Consider the following 24,513-nt stretch of genomic DNA (forward strand, 5'->3'; position numbering starts at 1 on the left):
TTATGTTATTTTAAGTCATCTAAGGTAATGCAGTCCCAATCCCCCTTTCCAAACTTCCTTTATAGGTAAGATGAGTTCCCACATCCTGCCAATGGTCCCTTGAGGATCCGCAGATGGCATATTAGGGTTGTTTTACTCTCCTTGAGATGCATTATCTAATGGTTCAAATGACCAAACTGTCATACCATACGGTATATTCTCATGCATGTAAGGATACTGGATTTCAACCTCTATACGCATCTACCTATACCATCTAAAACCTGCCTATAAACCTCTAAAATTTATGCTATTTGCGTACGCAGTCATACAGTAAAATAAAGACTTTAGACCTTGAACATGTGTTTCCAAAGCACAAAGTATTATTCAAGTAAAGTACAGTCAGTTACACGCTGTGATCTAAGTACAATTTAGCGCAAAGAATTATACAGACCCAAGATAAAGTTATAGATATGCACGCGCTTTGGGACCAGATACCGGCATCAGCAAGAAACATCTATCAATCAGCAATCAGCAAGAAGATTTCCGACTGGGGTCACAACAAACACATTGATAGCCTTACAGAAACAGACAACACAATAGAGAAGTTTGTTGCTGATCCCATTGGTTCCCCATCATGGTGCCTTTGTTACATGGCATTTAACAGGTTGATTCAAATGGACACAGAACAGCCTCTAACAGCTTGTTGCCTCCGTTTTCCCGCCTCATGCAAATCTTGGCTGTTGGTTTTACAATGTACATTCTGGAGCTTTAAGTCTCTACAGTCCATAAGTTGCGAATGCATGTTGCGATCTTCACACCGATGATACCGGGAAGCTATTGAGAGAGTGCACATCAGTATAATACCAAGCACGGCTTACTTATCACGTATTAAACCTTAGATACTAAAATAGCCTTTATTTCACAGCATTTGTAATAAATGAATAAAACTTGGATCTTTTACTTTATAGCTATGGAACCTTTTGTGTGAGTGTTCATTATGTAAGTATTAGGGATATGGGAAAAGATGCTAGTTAACTTCGGGCAGATGTGTGCGCACTTAGCTAATGAATAGTGTTTTCATACTGGGCCTTATGCATTCGCTAATATGCGACATGTTAACAGCACAACTGTGTGTATGAGGTATGGTAAAAGATGCAATCGCCTAATGCTAATAATAGCATCGCCATATGTACTTAAGTGTGAGTTTAGCTAGAATGGCGCTGGGCGGCCATTCGCAAAATGGCGTCTTGCCGATCTCATTTCCAAAATGATGTCTTGCGGCCATTCGCAAGATGGCGTCATTTCAATCTTATTTTAAGCTGATCTTGTCTTAGCCAATTATCCAGCTTCGACAGTCCACCCTTTGATAGCGAACAACATGCTATCACACTCTTATTTAAAAATTAATTTAGGTGTACATTTATATATATATTACTTAATGTTATTATGACACAAGGTGGTTCTTAATCCATAAATAATGTGTCTCTAGGAGGGGACATAAAACTACCATTATATGCACACCGCGGACCTTGGGAGATCATGTGAAAGATGTGGGGATGCACCAGTCCTATAAAGGAAGTTTTGATGGGGAATAGAGACTTACATCATCTAAGATGTTTGAATGAGAAAAATAACACTTCAATAAAACCTTTTATGCACATCTAAATACAACCTATTATATGATGGTATTTCCAAGTTCAGGGTTGTAATGCGATTCTATATTTACCTCAGTGTTCATATTGTAATTACTGACCACCATCATAATTTTGTTCCTGCGTTTTACCTTATTCTTACATTTTCCACACTTCAACACAATAGGAGCACACCGGACACATATGCCAATTACTAGGATGATGACCAGTATAAGGATTAGGAAGTTGCCTACGCTTGCGATCATGTCCTGGGCCCATTTCCCTAGGCCTGAGAACCATTTCACAGGGTTCAACCATGACACCCATTCCTCTACCTTTGCCTCTACTTCAGCCACTGAAGCATTATGATTCTTCCGAAATTCCCATTTCAGCTGCAGAATTTCATCCATTTTTCGGTCTATTACCTCCTTGGGATCGCTGGTATCATTGGTGACATAGGTGCAACACTTCACTCCAATTGGGTGGCCAAAGTTATGCAATATCCTCCAGTGACAGCGGCTAAATTATTTAACACTAGCCTGTGTTGCACCAGTTCTTTCAATTCTCTACCTGTATTCCTGAAGGTGTCATCATACATCTCGGTGATATTATCTATCAATTTAGCAAGATCCTGAATATATCTAAAATTTAGTGTACCCCGAGCGATCCTGGTGGGATCCAATGCTACTAAAACTTGAAAGCCAGTTGTCTCACTAATTAACTGAGTGGCTTTATGCAAGTCACCAGGTATCATATTTCTTTTGCCTCTGTGTTCATACTGTGTGTGAAGATATGGTGATGGTGTGTTTTTATGAATACCGAGCATTTCTACATGTGTGAGGGTCATAACCTCTGGGACTACTCTTCCCAGGTAACACAAACCTTCGGAACTTGGGGAAAGCCACTTATACGCTTTTCTTCCACATATAAAATACACATTATCGGGGAGAACATAAGTAATAGTATGCATCATTATCATTAAACACATTTCCCTTGCAAATAATCCTATTTCAGGTTCTTCCATCTGGTACATGCAAGTTTCTGATTGTGTTATCTTAGCACAATATCCATTTGGTACCTTACCAATAATTTCTTTGGTGGAACTTAATGTATAACGATACCTAAAGCTTCTCCCATTAGATTTAATTGAACGTAACAGATCATGATTCATAGACTCATTATCAGCTCTCAGTAAGAAGGTCATTGTCTGATTGTTCACCGTCACTTCTAAATTCCCTGGTTTAATGGGGTTGGTTATGTTTAAACACAAAAGTGATCTATCTGCTTGAAATTGATATAGTTTGAAATGAGGTGGTTTGGATTAGAGATATTTTCCATCCAAGGTTTTCCCTTTTTGCAGTTCTAAAATTTCCGTGATATTCAGTGGAAATGGCACCAACCCTACATTATGTTGACCCTGTGGCACATGTGAGCACACCCAACAATCAGTTTGATTTAAAACTTTGCCTACCATGCTATGATAATCCTCTAAAGGATACCCACCCCAGTACGGGTTATATTTAGGTTGGCACTGTTGGATACAGTTCTCATCAACTCGGGACCCACAAAACTCTCAAATACAGGAATCTTCAGACGATAAACCTCCACACCATTCCTGAGTATCCAAAATAACAGCTCTCTTAACAATTACAGTACTAAGATTGGTCAAACACTCCCCTCATTGGCATAGCACTCCTCCTGACTCCACTCCATCAGCGCTGCCATCAGCTCCCATCTCCTCTATCGGTCCCCTGACACAGAAACCGGACATTCCCGAACCAACCAGAATGATGAACACTCTAGGAGAGAATATGAAAATGAACACAGCAGGCCAGTCCATTGCCACGACAAAGACCTGCAAATTTCTTTTAGTTCAGGTATCTCACTACGACCTTTTCAATCCTCCTGGAACAAGCTCGCGATCGACAGGTCCATGTTATCAGCCTTGTCTCCGCCTTGTTTCTCCACCAGTTGGTTGACCTTTTTGCAGTGAGTGGAATGGACCCAAGTATTTCTCTGCCACCTTCAAAGATGTGGTACGTGTCAGCAGCACCTGGTACGGACCTTCCCACCGATCAGTCAAACAACCTGAACGCAAGAAATTTCTGATCATAACATATTCTCCTGGTTCAACATCGTGACAGTTAGTTTCAGGCATATCATGGGACAACAATTTCAGTTTCTGCTGTTGCTGTTTTAACTGTTTACTCATTGATATAAGATACTTTACAGTTACCTCGTTGTTACCCTTCAAGTCTACCCGTGGACTTATAATCAAATGAGGTTGTCTACCAAACAGTGTTTCAAAGGGGGACAGATTTAGAGGGGGTCTAGGAGTGGTCCTTATGCTATGCAGGACCAATGGTAATGCTTCTGGCCATCCTAGTCCAGTCTCTGCCATGATTTTACTTAACTTATTTTTAATAGTCCTGTTCATCCTCTCTACCTTGGCGCTTGCCTGCGGTCGGTAGGGGGTGTGAAGTCGACTATTAATACCCATCAGTTTACACATATTTTGAAAAACATCACCTATGAAATGGGTACCCCTGTCACTCTCAATAATTTTAGGGATACCATATCTGCATACAATCTCCTATACTATTTTCTTGGCAGTAAATGCAGCAGTATTAGTGGCCGCTGGGTAGGCCTCAACCCAGTTGGAAAATACGTCTGTGCACACTAATACATACTTGAGATTCCTGCAGGGTGGTAATTGGATGAAATCAATCTGTATCACCTGAAAAGTTCCATTAGTCAGTGGAATGTGGGATGGTTCGGTAGGGATCGATTTCCCTATGTTCTTCCTCATGCAGGTCAGACAGGACATTGCTCTCTTTTCTGCTTGTGAAGAAAAACCCGGTGCGCACCAGTATGCTTTCACTAATTTGCACATACCTTGCTTTCCTAGATGAGTCAGACTGTGTGCTGCCTCAGCCAGGCTGGGGTAATATGCTTTGGGGGCTACTGGCTTACCTTGTCCATCCCTCCAGAGCCCGGAGGACTCTTGCCCACATCCCTTGGACTTCCAGATGGACTTTTCCTGGATTGAACTCAAATTTTGCATCTCAATTAATTTCAGCATATCAATTGTTTGGAAAGACATAATTTGTTCTGTTTGTAAAAACATTTTTAACCCTGCTGCCCATTTTGCAGCTTCATCGGCTCTGTTGTTGCCCAGTGACACCGGGTCACTCTCACATGTATGAGCTTTGCACTTAATTACTGCCACCGTTTTTGGCAGTTGGATTGCTTTTAAAAGATGTTTTATGTGTCTGGAATGTGCAACTGGTGTGCCTGCTGCTGTCATAAAATTTCTCAGATGCCATAGAGCTCTGAAATCGTGCACCACTCCGAACGCGTACCTAGAGTCAGTGTAAATGTTAGCAGATTTGCCTGCTGCCAATTCACACGCTCTTTTTAGTGCTACTAACTCTGCCACCTGGGCTGAGTGAGGAGGAAAAAGGGGTTCAGCTTCTATGATGTCTGTGTCATTTACAACAGCATAACCTGTACATAATTCACCTGTGTCTGTTTGTCTATGACAACTCCCATCCATGTAAAATGTCACATCCACATTCTCTAAAGGTGTATCACGTATGTCTGGTCTAGCAGTAAAGTTCTGATTCAGATATATCCATACAATCATGTGTATAATTTTGTCCGCTGAACTCACTTCCCACCAGCAACTTGTCTCCTTCCACCCTTTGTACATCATGTTGTACATATGGTAAATACGTTGCTGGATTCAGCATGCTGCAACGTTTAACAGTGATGTTTGCAGGTGCAATTAGAGCTAGTTCCCATTTGGTAAACCTAGCTGAAGAAGCATGTCTGGTTTGGGCAGAGTTCAGCAGAGCAGATACAGCATGGGGAGATGAGACAATCATATCATGGCCCAATACTATGTCCTCACTTTTACTCACCAATAGGGCCGTTGCTGCCACACTTCTTAAACACGTTGGGAGTGATCTTGCTACAGTGTCCAATTGGGCACTGTAGTATGCTACGGGCCTACTGGCATCATCATGTTTCTGTGTGAGGACACCTGCAGCATAACCATCGGCTTCCGTACAATACAAATCAAAAGGTTTTGCATAATCAGGTATTCCCAATGCAGGTGCTTTTGTCAGACTATCCTTAAGATTAAGGAAAGCCTGCTCTGTTTCCTCTCTGTGTATAACACGGTCGGGCTTTGAGGAAGAGACTAAGGGGGTCATTCAGACCTGGTCATTAGCGCCGATACGCTCGGACCGGGTCGATGGCCCCCCACAGAGCATGCGCACGACGGTGCCAGTGCCGTCGTGCGCATGCGTGAGACCCGCTACGACCAACAGCGCCGGTCATAGTGGGTCTCGATCCAAAGGGGGCAAGCTGTCGATGTTGATTGACAGCTCGCCCGTTTGGAAGGCGGGCCGGGGGATGGCAGCCCAAACGGAGGCGTTCCCATGGGAATGCCTACCGTTTGGGGGTGGCCCCACTGACATCACTGTCAGTGGAGAGCTTCCGGCTCTGACAGAGCCAGAAGCTCTCCGGGGCTTATGACCATCGTGACGATCACCGGAGCGGTCGTTAGAGCTGTGGGTGTTAACCCACAGCCTAACGACCGCAACAGAGGCGGGCGGTCAGGATGCAAGTGGCTGCCCAGTTTCTGAGTGACCGCTTGCATCCTCCGACCGCCTCTGAATGAGGCCCTAAGTCCTGTAAAGGCAAGGCCAAAATAGAAAATCCTGGGATCCACATTCTACAGTATTCACACATTCCCAAGAAGGTACAAATTTGCTGTTGGTTCTGCGGCAGTGTCATGTTCTGTATGGTTTGGATTCTGTCATTTGTGAGATGTCATAACCCCTGGGTTAGGCAGTGTCTCAAATATTTTACTCTGGATTGGCACGGCTGTAGTTTGTCCTTAGCAACCTTGTGTCCTGTGTGCGAGAGGTGAAGCAACAAAAGTTTAGTATCATTTAAACATGACATAAACGAATCAGAACATAACAATAAATCGTCCACATATTGAATTAGAACAGACCCATTGGCAGGTTGAAAAGATTGTAAACAGTTGTGCAGGGCCTGGGAGAAGATACTGGGGCTGTCTATGAACCCTTGGGGCAATCATGTCCATGTGTATTGTACCCCCCTGTATGTGAAAGCGAATAAGTACTGACAGTCAGGATGAAGAGGCACAGAGAAGAAAGCAGAACAAAGGTCAATGACAGTGAAATGGGTTGCACTTGGTGGGATCTGCATAAGAATGACAGCTGGATTTGGCACTACGGGAAATTGGCTCTCTACTACCTTATTAACACCTCTAAGGTCTTGTACCAGCCTATAACCCCTCCCACCACTCTTCTTTACCGGAAAGATGAGACTGTTGGCTACACTAGCTGTACGAACTAAAATTCCCTGTTGTAATAATCACTCAATTATTGGATAAACCCCTAATTCTACCTCCTGTTTTAGTGGGTCCTGGGGAATTTTTGGAGCTTGCCTACCGCCTTTTAAAGTTACCATTACAGGGCTTACGTTTGCCATTAATCCAGTGTCCTGTCCATCCTTGGTCCAAAGTGAATCTGGAATTTGGGATAACATTTGATCTACCTGAGATGGATTTTCATTTACACTGGTAGAGTGATACATTATCCTTTGGGGAGTGTCCAACATATCTCTCACCTCGTGTGCAACTCTCTCTGGGATATCTAGAAATACACCATCAGGGGTGCAATATATGACACATCCCATCTTACATAACAAATCTCTCCCCAGTAAGTTAGTAGGAGCCACATCAGCCAGAAGGAAAGAATGTCTGGTATGGAACGGCCCGATAGTAACCTCTGTGGATTTTGTTAAAGGATAATGTTGCACTCTACCCGTTATGCCCATTGCTGGTACTGTCTCGTTGGTTACCTGTAAATTAACGGGAGATTTTTTCACTGACCTGGTCGCCCCTGAATCTACAAGAGAAGGATATTTAGTACCAGCTACATCAACCATCATGACTGGCTCTTCCCTAGTACCTCCCGTTAACCTGACTATCTGTAGACTACAGGTATGACCTAACCCCTAGCATTGGCTCCCATTCTCCAATAAAGCATTAACGGCCACAATTGGAGCTGGTGCCTGTTGGACATTTGCTGGTCTCTGTGCATATCCCTTATGGGGATATCCAGGCGTTCCCTGAATTGGGGGTCCTACCCTTTTTGCTGTACAGTTCCTACTTACATGTCCTGGCTGGTTACAATTGAAACATGTTCGTGGATTGGATGAAGAAAAGGATTGTTGTGCGAGTTGAGCAGGGGGGAGAAGTGGTGGGTATGGGTAAGGATATTGAGGGAAAGGATATGGTGGGGGAAATGTAGTTTGTGGGTAGTATGGGACTTGTGGTTTTGTAGGATAAGTTGGATAGGGCTGTGTTTGCAGTGGTGTGGGATTAGTGAGGGCGTGTAACTGTTCAGGTGCAGGTGTGTGTGTGGGTGCAGGTGTGTCTGCTGGCTGTGATGTTACCGTCATTCCTTCCAGAGCTTGAATACTGACAGCCATTAGTTTCTCGCTCTGGGTCTCTCTCTTCTTTGAGATGTTTTTATCATGTTCTATGGCGGATTCTATGAGGGTATCTATTGTCACTCCTCTCCAGCCAGGTTGTAAAGTCTGAACCCGGGTTTTTAGGTTCTCTTTAAGGCCATCCATGAGTATGGTGACAATCATTCCCCTGTGGTGAATGCTATCTTTAATGTCCTCTAACCCAGTGTACTGGGTGATAGCCTGCAGAGCCCGGTCGCAAAAATCTTCTGCAGATTCACTCTCCTTTTGCTTTATGGTGAAAATTTTGTTCCAGTTAACTACTACTGGAAAATATACACCCAATTGAGTTGTAATACGGTTAAGGTTACCTTGGTTCACTTGGTCTGTTAAGGGAATGTCACACGTCGATATTGCGTGGTAGACATACCCTTAACACCACCCGCCAATCTTTATTGGTTGGCTCGTGAGATCTACCCAAATTTCTCAAAAATCTTTGACATTTGGCTAATTCCTTCTTGGGATTGGGGAAATCATTTATGATGGAATTTAGCTCTGCTCTTGTCCAAGGACAATGCATTACCACATCCCTTGTAGGTACAACTCCGTTCACATCTGCATTCCCATTCTGAACAGTGATTGTCCGAATGGGATGCAGACCGGCCGCATTGCTACCTTTGACCTTATTACCTGGCTGGGGTATTAGTCTGTTGCTGCAGCGTATAGTATTAACAACTTCCTCCACGGGCGCAGAGGAGTTTAACACTTCCCGTGCTGTTACTGATGGAGATGGTGGCACCACTTGGGCTTGTCGTGGTGCCGCATCTAACATGTGTACAGCATGGGAAATGGCAGACATGACAATAGGCTCATCATCCACATCATAAACATTTTCTTTATGGTTACTTAAGAGAGGGTACAAATTGCTTGTTACATTTTTATGAGTTTTTTCAATAACTGTACCTGCACCCCCATCCACATAAGGTGGCGGTGGTGCGCGTGAACTACTGGCAATACCTTCCGCAACGCTACCTTGCCGCACGTGCGCGCCATTTTGCGGCTCGCACACATTGCAATCCAGCTCCGCGGGTGTATTTGCTGGAAATGCGTTTGCAATGCTAGTTTGCGTCGCCTGCACATTTTTAAGCCACGCATCCCCTTCATGCTGCCACAATTTTAAACATTCATAATATTTTACCTTTTTCTCTTGAGAGTGCATCAGACTGATGTGATCCCGGACATTATCCAATACATCTTTATCAAAACTACCAATCCTGGGAAACGGTCTAACACTCTTCATCGTTATTTTAAACCATACGTCACAATACCTTATTGCATAAGTACCGTACTTAGTATGCATAATACGACTGGCCGATCCATGCGGCGCTTCCAATAGCAGCACATCATTGTCTAACATTTCTATTGTTTGCATGGCTCCCATCTTGGGACGACAACTACGTTTTTCAATAAAAATTTAAACTGGTGAAAGACAATCAAGATACTTTCACTTACCTGCGGACGCCTTTGAAAAAGGGTGTATCTGCGAACCCTATGGAGGACTTCTAGATGCTTCCACTCACCTACGGAAGTAAAGGCCGCTTCCACTCAGCAATCCCTTTTTGACTACCTTTCAACTGCTAGGGGGCAGCAAACTTACCCTTTGTTTTCCAGTTGATTTCGTCCACCCTCTCACCAGCTCACAATCATAATCTAACCAAAATTATGCGGTTCAATTATAATGTTCAAATGAGCCTAACAGATCACAAACACATTGATTACTGAACACTATAATCACACTGGGAGCCGAACCCTAACAAAAATAACAACCCATACACCTGCTTTGTGTAAAGTAAACGGTAAGCTGCTACCGAGTCACTAGGCCAACTCCTGTGACACCAGGAGACTGTTTAAACATGGACTGGATTATATCTTGTTATTCACAAGAAAAGTTTTTATTATTATGAATTGGAATGCTGAAATTTTTTAATTATTTATTTTTGGGATGGTGATTATGTTTGAATACCAGGAAATGTATTTTTATGTATTTTTTACTATATATATTACTGTTGTATTGGGATGGTTTGTCCGGAGTTTAGTTTAGACCCACTAATGAAGATTGGTGAGTCTATTTGCCAATTAGTGATGGGGGTATATAAAGCCCCTGCAGTTAGGCTTTAGATACACCCTGAGGAAGGACCTTAGTCAGAAACGCGTTGGTGTAAAGCAGGAGACCTGGATGCAGTGGAAGGATTTTGGTTTTTTACATCTACCTTGGACAACATTACCTCTTCTCAGACCGGGTGAGAGGGTGGCACTGTTTGTCCTAACTCTTATCTGCAGATAGGTTTCCAGGGGGAAGGAATATTTTCCATTATAGTGGATTATCATTTTTTTTGGATGCTGCTATATCAATATATTGGATGTTTTTTTTTATCTACTGTTGGACTATGTTTTATTGTTAAACTGGAATAAATATCACTTTTTTATTGAAAAAAATACCCTTCTGGATACCATTTATGCTCCCATATGGTGAACTAACAAGTAGCTTCTTGAGTGGATATTAAAGATACCCTTATGTGAACGTCGATACCTGTTCCCAGGTAAGCTTTTATATAAGAGGGGTCTTGATGTATGTGGCTAATACCTATGCTGATCAGACTGGAAGGGATATAAAAGAAACCTTTATAGGCACTCATCTCATTGGTGTGAGGTGAGTTTTCAAAGGGAAGAACATCTCCATAAATTGAATATTCTAGAAGGATATGTGATCATAATAGATTATTTCATCCTCTCTTTTCTCTTTCTGAGACGGTGAGGAATTCCAGACAAGAGGTTTATCAGGACCGGAGGTGTTAGAGGAACTTTGCGCTTGTGGACCACTCATTTTATGTATAGGCCAACTCCTGCGCCTAGCACTTAAGGGTCCTACGATACCCTTAACATTTAGGTCCCGTGTTACACCCTAAACAAGAACTCACAGTTACACACTTTTTTCCTGCGCAGAAAAATACACATTAACCCAGTTATTGGCAATAATTGAAGAATGTAAACTCAACAGCTTTGTTCAAACACGTGGCAGCACTACCAGAAGTATGTATACGCTATTGTGCGACTAGTCGCATACACAATAATGCGACTACTACACAACCATATGATTTAAATGGTATGACTTAACGTTAGCTGCATACGCAAAAGTGCATTTCTATTACGCATGCAAAAATGCGACTCAGCCGCGTGCGCAATACTGCGGCATCCTTTTAGCGTGAAATTCTATCAACTAAGGAAAACAAACTTTTTCCTTTCTTGTCCTTGGATTTTAGTCTGCGTCCCTTGCTCACACGATAACGGGTAGCGATCTCTCAGCACCGAGTGGTTGCAGGTAAACTGCTTGTGGCCACTATCCACCCTTTGGTGAGATATCAATAACCGTAGGTATATCGTGTGAGTAGGTAAGTGACTTCACTCTACGAGTCCCCAACTAAGGATACTGGATTTCAACCTCTATACGCACCTACCTATTTGCGTACGCAGTCATACAGTAAAATAAAGACTTTAGACCTTGAACATGTGTTTCCAAAGCACAAAGTATTATTCAAGTAAAGTACAGTCAGTTACACGCTGTGATTTAAGTACAATTTAGCGCAAAGAATTATACAGACCCAAGATACAGTTATACATACGCACACGCTCTGGGCCCAGATACCGGCATCAGCAAGAAACCTCCGTCAATCAGCAAGAAGACTGCCGACTGGGATCACAACACACACATTTATACCCTTACAGAAACAGACAACACAATAGAGAAGTTTGTTGCTGATCCCATTGGTTCCCCAATGTGGTGCGTTTGTTACAGGGCATTTAGCAGGTTGATTCAAATGGACACAGAACAGCCTCTAACAGCTTGTTGCCTCCATTTTCCCACCTCATGCAAATCTTGGCTGTTGGTTTTACAATGTACATTCTGGAGCTTTAAGTCTCTACGGTCCATAAGTTGCGAATGCATGTTGCGATCTTCACACTGATGATACCGGGAAGCTGTTGAGAGAGTGCAGATCAGTATAATACCAAACACGGCTTACTTATCACGTATTAAACCTTAGATACCAAAATAGCCTTTATTTCACAGCATTTGTAATAAATGAATAAAACTTGGATCTTTTACTTTATAGCTATGGAACCTTTTGTGTGAGTGTGCATTATGTAAGTATTTGGGATATGGGAAAAGATGCTAGTTTACTTCGGGCAGATGGTTGCGCACTAAGCTAATGAATAGCGTTTTCATACTGGGCCTTATGCATTCGCTAATATGCGACATGTTTACAGCGCAACTGTGTGTATTAATGTGTGTATGAGGTATGGTAAAAGATGCGATCGCCTAATGCTAATAATAGCATCGCCATATGTACTTAAGTGTGAGTTTAGCTAAAATGGCGCTGGGCGGCCATTCGCAAAATGGCGTCTTGCCGATCTAATTTCCAAAATGGTGTCTTGCGGCCATTCGCAAGATGGCGTCATTTCGATCTTATTTTAAGCTGATCTTGTCTTAGCCAATTATCCAGCTTCGACACATGGCTAAACAGATTCAAAATAGGTTGTGATAGCGTTTGATTGGTTATCAAAGGGTTGACTGCTGAAGCCGGATAATTGGCTAAGACAGAATCTGTTTACAATCGGAATCTGCACGACACCATCTTGCGAATGGCAAACTAGACGCCATTTTACAACTAGTCGCAAAACGCCATTTTAGCTATAACTAAAATAAAATCCTTACATTAAACATTCAGGGTTGACAAGACTGGTTTTGTGGATTTGTCTGTGACAAGTGATTAAAGAATAAACAAAGATACAGTGAGCATTTGCTCTGCACACAGAACAGTATGCCTATGAAATTTGAACCACAATACAGACATTGATATACTCAGACAGAGTGAATTAGGAAATCATTTAGGCATTTAAGCTATCGATAGCCATTGTAGGCCGTTAGTATCTGATGTGGTTTAAGCTAAATAAACCAGTGTATTTATGTATGAGGCTTAAACGAATTAGCCTTGCCTTAGTGACATCGTTTGATCATCTGTGTAAACCCCATTGCTTGTCATTTTTGTAAATCCAGACAAATAATGTCAAAACCAAAAAATTCATAGAGAGATATATATATATATATATATACAGCTGCTATTTCATACACATGAACGCATACCCGCACAGCGCTAATTAGCGTCCTTTCCTCATATTCCTAATGCTCACATATTACAGAATTACATAAAAAACGTTCCGCATTTATAAAGGTTATTTACCAAGATTTTACTCTTATTTGCAATTCTGGGAAATGTATGTTTTATGATAACTATGTTTTAGTACATGATAAGTGGACCATGTTTCGTACCGTTCTAAACTACTGTGTCTTTGCAGATCTCCGGTTCCATCGGCGGGGATATCGTAACATGTGTCTGTGAATTATGAACTATATTACAGTTAGGCATTAAAATGTATTTGTAATGTAACCAGATTAGATTACTATGCAGCAGGAAAGTGTACACAATGGGCTGTTAGAGGCTGGATTGTGATCTTTGTACTGACCTATGAATTGTACCGTAACAGAAGAAGCAGGAAGAAGAACCAATGGGAAAATGCCAACGTGTTTTATTGTATTGCTTATAACGGTAAGGGTATATGTAGTCGCTCTGAAACTGGAAGCTCAGTCTTCCTGCTTTGCTGTTGACGGAGGTTTCATCTTGATGCCGGGATCTGGTTCCAGAGCACTTGCGTATATATCGACTGTACCTTGTGACTGTATAATTTATTTGCGCTTATTATATTAGATCACAGCGTGTAACTATCTGTACTTTTCTTGAATAATAACTTTTGTGCGTTGGACCACAAGTGCCAAAGTCGGAGAGCATTTATTGGGGTGTGCGACTGGTCATAGCGCTTCTTAGCGCTATTTATGTTTTAGAGGTTTATAGGCAGAAATGTCTAGAGGTTTATAGGCAGGATTGTGCAATGGTTTAATCAAGACATAACAATATATATATATGTATACAAAAAAGCTAACCTGTGCTATAATTATACACAGCTGCTCCCTTCAGTAAGTCCTCTGTTAGTAGTACTGCTCTAGAATAGATACAAAACAGTTACTGCTGGGGCCCTTCAATCGAATTTTAAAGAAATAATACGGATAATCCTTATATTCTTTATACTGTATAATGCAGTCCCTTCAAGGCTTAAGGTTCCAATTCTTTTTCTTTTGGAGATGTAAATGGCCAATATTCATGCTTGTTTTTCAGAACTGGTCAATAAGTTTGTATAATAGAGCTTGTTTAACATCCTCCTTGAGGTTCTACAAAAAATCCCTCATACCAGAAAACACCCAAAATAGGCCCAAGACCAATATTAATAATAATTCAAAAACATTAAAATGGATTTTTATTAAAATTTCACAATATCAGATGGACAAAAGATCTTACACAATATGATTATATGTCAACATCCACTACATAGATAAAATTGATTTCTCTACACCTTCCAATTGAGGGAATTGTTTATAGTGTTGTGTCCACCATTCACATAAACCCTACGCATTTCGTCTTTTACCAAGACTTCTTCAGGGGTAGATCTCAGAATAAATGTACATACATGTGGTCATAGTATGACAGTGTACTAGGTGATTCTCAGAATCAATTGATATATGACCTCGCAATTGATGTACTGTATATATTGTGATATATCTTAATCGTCGAAAAAGACTACACAAGACTTATTATGTCCTTATGCCTCTCTGTCCCACTGCTACAATGTATTAAGGTCTCTATAGATGTCAGCCTTTCTTCTTGTAATGGGACATGGGGCTTTGCTCACGATGTATGTTTATGTTTACTGCCTAGGGTTACTGTTGCTAGCATGCATGGGGAGCGCACATCGCAGGGCTGTGACGTCATCACATACCGACAGGACACTCCGGCAGCGTATCGTGCACTGGGTGGAAATTGTATTTAATTAAAGTAAGCAATTTTTTATATTAATTGTTCCCTGATGAAGGTTTGAATTAAAACCGAAACACTGGAGCTACACTGTATGTGATTGAGTAATATTGTTGCACACGAGTGCCGCCACCCCTTCCTGCATTTATATATATATATATATATATATATATATTGGCAAGAGCAGGGTAATGATGCCATTTAACGGGGTAGACAGGTGCAACTGCACACAGCAGCCAATTAGTAGTACACCAGTCCAGGGCTCAGGTACAAGTATCTGCAATTAGTTTTCTTTGCGGCATTAAGATGAATAAAACATAAAAGAAAAGCCTTGCCTGTCTGGTTCTAATTAAACAAAATGATTACCTCTTATAGAGACCTAATGTCCCTCTCACAAAACAACAGTATTAGCACAATATTTACAGCTAGTACTCACAGTGTCTCTCAACAAGCCTGCTGCCTGTTCCCCAGGTAGTGAGAAACTGAGACTAACAACTGACAGACCTTATATCAGCCTCTCAAAGGTGCTCTGACAATCAATGTTGCCAATTAGCTTCTCTCCACCCGACAAAAGCTTGGAACCTAGGGCACACATATTTCCCATTCACAACATTTATCACAATATGCATATACAGTATACACAAATACTTACCACATAAGCGTGGTAAGTATAAATGAGTATACATGAAGAAGACATTCATGGGCCATCACTGACCTCAGTGGACTAGGTGTTACAATTGACATTTCACAGTGTGCATAATGAAAAGGGGTAATGGCCACACAGAAGGCAGAGCAGAGGGGAATAGTAGAAAGAGAATAGGAGCCACCCTCATGGTAACTGGTTCCATGATGGTAGCCTGCTAACCTGGTAGTACAGCAATGCTGGGGCTGCATGGCTCTCCCTACGACTGTAACACTGGGACCCACTCAGAAGGAATGAGGGCCTCAGCAGACTATATAAAATGTGACATAGCGATTGGGATCATATGTGCTGCTGGACCCCCCCTCCCTGTCATCCAGGGCCCCTTACAGGTATACTTCCTGTGCCCCCTGATGGCAGCCCTGTCTATATTAATGATTGTAGGTTTACTTGCTCTTTAAGACTAAATTAATCCTGAAATAAATTGTACAACCTATTTTATGTGACTTACAAAATCACTATGAGTACAAAATCTAGGTATTGCAATTTTGCAGCCAAATTTTGTCTGCTAATATAATTAATAATCAATCTTTTAAAGCTTTCCAAGTGTTTTCCAAGTCTTTTAAATATAGCTAATATAATCTATTCTTGCATTTGCCAGCTGTTCATTGAGCCAAGTCAGGTATTATAAAATAAGTTTGATTTAATGGCTGATTTAAAGGAACACTATCATCAATATAATAACACAATGGCCCTGATTCAGACCCGGATGCAAGTGGCCGTTCGTACGTTCGGCGTACGTGCCGAAATATGTTAATTTAAGCGCTCGCTCGTAATTTCGTACGCAGCTAAACTTCCTCCCCAAAGTCTACCGACCCCTCCTCTAGCTAACGAGCGAGCCAAATAGCGAGCGTACATCCCTGATGTGGCTTGCAGGGAACGCTCGCACAAGTACAAACCGGGAGTGGGCCTGTCAGATTTCGATTACCTGCTCGTTCATTCAGCCTACCTCCTTCAATCGTATCATGCCAATCAATATATCAATTAGCTTAATTGCTCTTCACGTGTTTTCCATACTTTTTTTTTTGTTTTTCAATAAACTTTACTCTTGTCCGTGTTTTTGTTTACCCGCAGAATACGTACGGTTTAAACAATGGTTTTCTTTATCCAAAATACATGTTTGATCCAATTATCAATTTGTTTTCCGTGTTTTTACCCACGCATATTTTACTGGTTTCATTTCTTTATTTAAATTAGCTTACGCATGTCACTGCATCAAGCCTATCATAACTCACAATAGTTTTTTTGGCCTGTAGAACACATGACTCATACACTAACCAATAGAATGGTTCCTGTTAATTTACCAACTACATTAGCCAATCAAAATTAATTTCTGGTCTTTATTAAAACTGTTTTATGAAAAATACACCATTGCCATCATGAGAGCCTCTGCATTCACCAAGCGGGAGCTTATTGTTCTGACAGAGGTGATGGACAGGCGTATCACCAGCCAGCCTCCCCCCATCAGCAATCGGGAGAAGCGTGCTGCCTATGCGGAGGTTCGCGGCCGCCTGTGTTCCTTCGGTTCACGCCGACAGATCGGCCAGCTGGAGCGCAGGTGGTCCGACCTTCAACGGTGGACGCCCCGCTTGCTGACATGTTTTCGCCAGCGTATAGCGGAAAGTAAGTTATGTTTTGTTTGGTTTTCATGTTTATCTTTGCGGCCCTTTCTGCGTGTGCATGTTTTCTTGTTTGGCCTGTTTCTTTTTTTCACACATATCTGCGTGTGCATGTTTTCTTGTTTGGCCTGTTTCTTTTTTTCACACATATCTGCGTGTGCATGTTTTCTTGTTTGGCCTGTTTCTTTTTTTCACACATATCTGCGTGTGCATGTTTTCCTTTTTGTTTGTTAACCAATTAGCGTTTAGAAAGGTGATGTTCTAAACTAACCTCAATTTGTTTCCCATCATTTAGGGGCCGAGCGAAGACTACGGCGTCATCGCCTGCGCAGATGTTGCCCTCGTCCCCTCTCCCCAACCCCCAGCCAAACCTCCTCTCCCCCAAATTCCCAAAATTCCCCCTCCACCCCAGCCTGCCCAGACCCTGTCGACCATCCCTCATGGCGATTTCCCCTCCATCCAAATTCCCCCTCCCCTCAACCCACCGCTCTCTTGACCACCCCATCTCCAGAGTCTGTAATTACACCGCCGACCTCCTTAGGAAATTTGCCCACCTCCGAGGAGGACGATGGTGTGGTTCCTGGTCCAGCCGTCATTCTCAACGGTATGTTTCCCTTTTATCCTTTTTGTTTTTTTAAAATGTGTTGATGTAATCCTTTGTCTGTGCCTTTTCCTTTTTTTAGTATTTTAAAAGGTTGGTTATATATCTGTTTGTATTTTAATTTCTCAGCTGATTTCCCCATACACATATCACACATGTCAAAACACTCATACTTGTATCTCCTGTTTACGGTAGCAAGATTTTTTTTTGGTGTTTTTTTTGGTGTTTTTTTTGTTTAAGTTTTTGTTTTGTTAAATTAATTTGTGTTTTTTTGGATTTTGAAACACTATTGTCACTTTTTGCTAAGTCGATTTTGCTTGAGAAGTTTTTTAGATTCATAAATTATGGATTAATTTTAGTAAGCACCACAATTTTATAACCCACAGAGGACCAGAGGAGTTTGGCGGAGCTAGCCGGGTGTGTCCAAATGATGAGGGGGCATGTGATCGGCCTGCTGGTGGTCCTGGATAGAATGTCGGGGATCCTGCGCCACTAATTTTCTTATTTTTTACCAGAAATATTTTACAAAAATAAACATTTAAATTTTGAATACAGTCTCATTCCTTGTCTGAAAATCTAAGATTGTTTAAATTTACATAAGCAGACTATTGCAGCAAGTATTTGAAACTAATGTAACTAAGATTGTGTAAAGCTGATTTTTTAAAGCAGGCACATGAAACACCTAACACTAACAATAGGTTTGGAGAGTTAACAGCATTTGTTTTGTTTTTTTGTTTTTGGTATTTGTAAATTTTTAGGAAAACCTGCTTAGGCCGAGATTCTAAAACATACTGATTCTACATAATACCTTTTGGTGTTTTTTTTAACCCACAAAGCATAGTAAAATAATGAGCAAATTGACACATTACAGGATTAGCCATTAAGCAACTTTTCCTTGGGTGAACCTGCTTACACTTGCTTGTAATGTCGAAAAGAAATGATGTTTTCCAAATAACCAAAAATGTAATCACAAAAAATTATAAACACAAAGTGTTGGGTCACAATCAATACACACAGTGATAACAAAGTGAAAAAAACAGCCGGCACCATAATAAAAAAAAAATAAAAAATCAAGAACTGGTTGACGAATGAGCATGCCAACATGATTCCACAAATGTTGCATTTCCAAATTGGGTCCAGAAGATATATCCAATGTGGCCACATGAAGTCATTTTTTGGGAGCAGGAAGTAGTCATCATTTAATTCCAAAATATTTTAAATTTTACAAAAAAAAGGGAAAAAAAAACCAGATTAATTTGAATGCCCAATAATAACCTTTCTACATTGTGTCAAATAACTTTTTTTAGGACAATAATTACCTAAAGAATCTGGCCACCACATCATCGTGTATGGCCCCCCCACATACTGACCTCCGACCAGCCTCGGGGGGGCCATCCTCAGGCAAGGCATCCTCTGGCTGCATTGGGACACCACTCCTTATGGCGATGTTGTGAAATATCCCACACAGGACCACAATTTTCGAAACCATATCCGGCAAATACATGAGCTCGCCACCAGAGCGGTGGAGGCATCTGAATCGGCCTTTTAAAAGGCCGATACAGTGCTCCACCACTTGACTGGTGGCTGTAAGTGCGGAATTAAACTCACTTTGTGGGCCTGGTGTGGGAGCCAAATAAGGAGTGAGCAGCCAGGGCGTGCAAGGGTAGCCACTGTCTCCTGTGAAAAAGAAGTGACAACATCAGGATCACTGTGTATCAAGCTTTGCATTGGTATCTACTAAAGGTCTCCACTTACCCAGCAGCCACGCATCACCAGCTCGTAGGTTGTTTAATTTTTGCCAAATCCCTGATTGCCGGATGACGAATGAGTCATATGCACTCCCGGGTAATTTTGCATTCAGGGACAGGATCTGGAGGGAGGCATCACATACCACCATTACATTCAGTGAGTGATAGTGTTTTCGGTTCCTAAAAATGGCCTCCAGCTGTGCTGGAGGCTGAAGTGGTATGTGAGTACCATCCACAACCCCTATGATGTGTGGGAAGCCAACTATTTGGTAAAAATTGGCCTTGGCCACACTAAGGGAACCCATATCCAAAGGCATTTTAATAAAATGATGGAGGTGCTTGAAAAGGGCCTCCATCACTGCCCTCAGGATCCTTGAAAAGGAGGATTGGGAGATTCCCGCAACTATTCCCACCGTGGTTTGAAAGGATCCTGAGGCACAAAAATGTAACACCGCCATAAATTGCGTAAGTGGTGGTATTGCTGTAGGACTGTCAATTTGCCGCTCCAGATCACTCTCTATTAATGAGAGAGTGTCTAGGATGATTTGGGGCGGAAGATGGTATCGCCTTAACACCTCATCATCGGGCATTCCAAAAAGGGTGACACGTGTTCTATATATCTGGGGCCTTGCACGCCTACGATGCCTACGCCTGGAACGAGATTGAGGTTGGTCAGCTTCCGGTAGCATGGCCACAATAATCCGACCAACATCAACCTGAAATGGAAAGAATTGAAGTTAAGGTATGTTGCCTCAAAAAAAGACAGAAAAATACTTATCTTTACGATACAATCCAAAGATGCTTACATGCCGGGGTATTGTCATGATTTCCAAAACCTACAATTCAACAAACCATAAAAAGGTCAAAATTTGGGGTGTCCATTTTGTAAGCTTGATTTTTGAAAAGGCACAAAAATAAAGGGGCTAAACACACATTTCTACAAAGAGCAAAACAACATTGCAACGACTTCCACAATTTGGCCCCCAAAAAACAACCCAGATTGTGAACGGAAAATATTTTGCAATTTAACTAGAGAATTCAAGCCTACAAAAGTGCGCTAAATAGTTCGCAATTTAACTAGAGAATTCAAGCCTACAAAAGTGCGCTAAGTAGTTCGCAATTTAACTAAAGAATTCAAGCCTACAAAAGTGCGCTAAATAGTTTGCAATTTAACTAGAGAATTCAAGCCTACAAAAGTGCGCTAAATAGTTCGCAATTTAACTAGAGAATTCAAGCCTACAAAAGTGCGCTAAATAGTTCGCAATTTAACTAGAGAATTCAAGCCTACAAAAGTGCGCTAAATAGTTCTCAAATTTATGATCCCCGAAAACACAGAAAAAATCAGTAATGTCCCCAAAAGATGCAAAAATAAAGTCCTGAACATTTAACAAACAAGTGAAAATCCAAACTTACCAATACACGATATAGAAGTCACAGAACAAAAAGGTCGTTGGGGCAGAGCCAAAATAAACTTACAAAAAAAAAAAAATGTTGGTACAAAAACCAAAAAATGAGAGCCATATTTTACAAAAGGATGACGGGAAAAAACTTACCAAAAAAATACACCACAACTAAAAGAACCACACCAAAAAATGCGAACGGAAAGTTAAACACAAAAAAACGCCTATAACAAATACCAAAACACCGCCAAATACAACTCCCGCCAACAATCCACTCCGACCAACGTAACCTCCAACAAACAACACCCGCCACCTAGACTCGAGTCGCCAAAAGCCATAAATAGTGTTTCTTTTCCCGCTCAAATTAAGGACGGATCATAGGAACGCACAATCAATGATGCGGCCGAATAATAAGGACGCATGTATAAATACGTCATGACCAAAAACAAACAGTCTGGTGTATTTCTTGTTTTGCCCCGAAAAATGGATACAGACCAGCCAAACAATGGCCAAAAGGCGGCCGGTAAGTATTTCTCTCATTTCTAGTCAAGGATTATTTTGAACCAGAATATAGTGAAATATTTTGACATCTAAAATTTAAATATTTTAATGTAAATAGGTGTGGAGCATGACATGGAAGAGGCTGCTGGGCCCAGTATTCCGGCCAAAGCTGGCAAAAAGAAAAGGCCGCCACAATTCACAAGAAAGGAGATGGAGGTTTTGGTTCAGAAGTGTGTGGACATCCTGCCACAGGCAGACAGGAATATGGGTGTAAGCCAGAAGTGGAGAATGTGGGAGGAGATAGCCAGTGCTGTCAATAGGGTGGGTGATTATGTCCGTCTAGCCCGGGATGTCAAACGCCGGTAAGTAAAAACTTGACCAACACAAATAAAAAGGGTCAAATAATGCAGGAATAATGCCTACTTTTTCACCCACAGATGGCAAGACTTCAAATAACGCCTGAAGCAAAAAATGGCTGACAGGGCTAGGCATGCAAGGGGGACAGGTGGGGGTCCCACCCCTGTGTCATTGGAGTTTAATGATTTGGAAGAGCTGGCACAGGGGTGTTTGCAGGATGTGGAGGTGTTTGGCGTGTCCAACATGGATACGGACATGCCAGACTTTGCGGCTCCTCATGTTGTCCCAGGTAAATGTTGTGATGTAACCAACTCTGAAATGTTATTGTGACAATATGTAGATTCTAATGTTCCTCTTTTCTCTTTTTTCTCACAGAGACACAGGCGGATGAGTCTGCTCCAGAGGGGAGCCTTGGCCGCAGAATTTCTGCTGGCTCTGCAGGGGAGGAACCAGTACATCCGGCTGAGGACCCTGCAGAAGCCAGTCCTGGGCAATCCCCCTCGCAGGCAGTGGCACTCCTCACAGAACTCAATTTTAAATCGGATTCCCATACGGAGATTCTGCAGAGGATGGACGCCAGTCTGCTACAGGTGGCTGAGGCCCTGGAGCAAAATGCTGCGGCCAACGTTACCATTGGTCAGGCCCTGGCTGAAAATACCTGGGCCAACATCTGAATCGCCAATGCCCTGGAGCAGCTCGTTCGCCAGCACATGGTGGAGCCGACCTCCCTTCCTGCCGGAACATCTGGATCCTCCACCTCTGGCACAACAACAGCCATTCCTCCAAATGTGCCTAGCCCTGTGCCTAGTCCAGAGGCCACAACATCTGCCTCTGGACAGGCCAGCCAGAGGACATCCCAGACCCGGTCTGGCGCCCACCCTACCCCAGCCAAACGGGGAAAGAAACGATGACAGCACTGGCTACTTTTCCCACACTCCTTCTGTGCTTGCCCCATATTCCTTTCAGGCCAAAACTTCCCTCTCCTTTCTTGTGAATTGTTTTTTATTTTGTTGTATTTTTGGTCCAAAATGTATAATTTTTAAAAGACAAATGTACCAAATATTAGTGGGTAACAATGACCCCAAACTTGTATGTCAAAATGCACATGATTTGTACAAAAATGTGTGGTGAAAATAAAAACTACAAATTGTTCGCAACTGTATTGTGACATTATTTGAAAAATGGTTTCTAGTTAATCCTGTACCACAAGGAAAAAACGAAATCTTAGCTTTTTATTAAAAAAAAAAAGGGTTAAAAAAAAATGTTTCTTTAAGGAACACTTTGTTAAAAAAAAAAAAAAAAACTCAAAGCCAATGCAAAAGGTTACAATACACACAAACATGATAATATTGTTACAATATCACAAAACACTAACAAAATTGTAAAATACATTCCTTAAAAAATACGCTAATTGATTGTGTAATCCTGAAATTAGCAGCTGAGATTTTCAGCTGCGTACGGTTTTGTGATATCCCAAAGAAAAAAAAAAAAACACATTACAAGCTGGTTTGCAGTCCAAAGTTGATTGTTTTTCTGACAAGCCGTGATAAATCGATGAAACATCGAGGAGGCCCGGGCCAGAGGACAAGGCCATCGCCATCGTGGTCGAGTAATCCAGACCCCAAGCTGTGCGAGCAGTTTGAACGGAAAGAGGATCAGCCAGTGACGTATGACTTGGTACGAACACATTTGACATTCGCCTGAGCTAATTTATGTACGCCCCAAAAACGCCTCGCCACGCCTGCGTTTTCCCATCTCCACCCCCGTCAACGCCCAAAAACGGCCTGTTCTGTCAATCACAGTTCACATGTCACTTCCTGCTCGCAATTTGCCGAACGAGTGACAAAAAGCTCGCAATCTGCCGTACGCACATGCGCAGTGTTACACCGACGCATGCGCGGTTTCTCAACATCGGAACGCAACGAGCGTACTACTGCTAACGAGCGGCTCTGAATGAGGGCCTATATTCTAAAACACCTGTAACTACTGTTTCATGTTAAATTTGTGTAAACCTCTGTATGAATGGATATATAGAACTTTTGATATGATAATGGGGTAATAGTAATAGCCTGTAAACTGCAGGTATCGGCAAGTCCTGTGCGAGACTGCCCGATGTTTTCACGTAGCAGTCATTTAAAAGGCAAAATCAACCTGACTGCTACTTTAAAACATCGGGCAGTCTAGCACAGAAGTTGCCGATGCCTGCAGTCCGCAGGCTGTTATATTTACCCCAGTATCTCCTGCACACACATTTAATTTCCACCTCACCAGACTGTTAAATTACAATAAAATCTTGCTCAACCATTTTTCACCTGTACTGTAAGGAAAACAAATGAATAACGTGAAATGACAATGCACGCAGTTACAACGAGCATATGAAACATGATCCACAGAGCTTCCAGTCAAGTATGTAAACATATAAAAATCAGACTGCAAATAACAATAAAACAATATATGACAGGATGCCAACAGCTAAGTCTTTGG

Source organism: Taudactylus pleione, unplaced genomic scaffold, assembly GCF_031769625.1.
Source record: "Taudactylus pleione unplaced genomic scaffold, aTauple2 ptg000517l, whole genome shotgun sequence".
Classification (NCBI taxonomy): domain Eukaryota; kingdom Metazoa; phylum Chordata; class Amphibia; order Anura; family Myobatrachidae; genus Taudactylus; species Taudactylus pleione.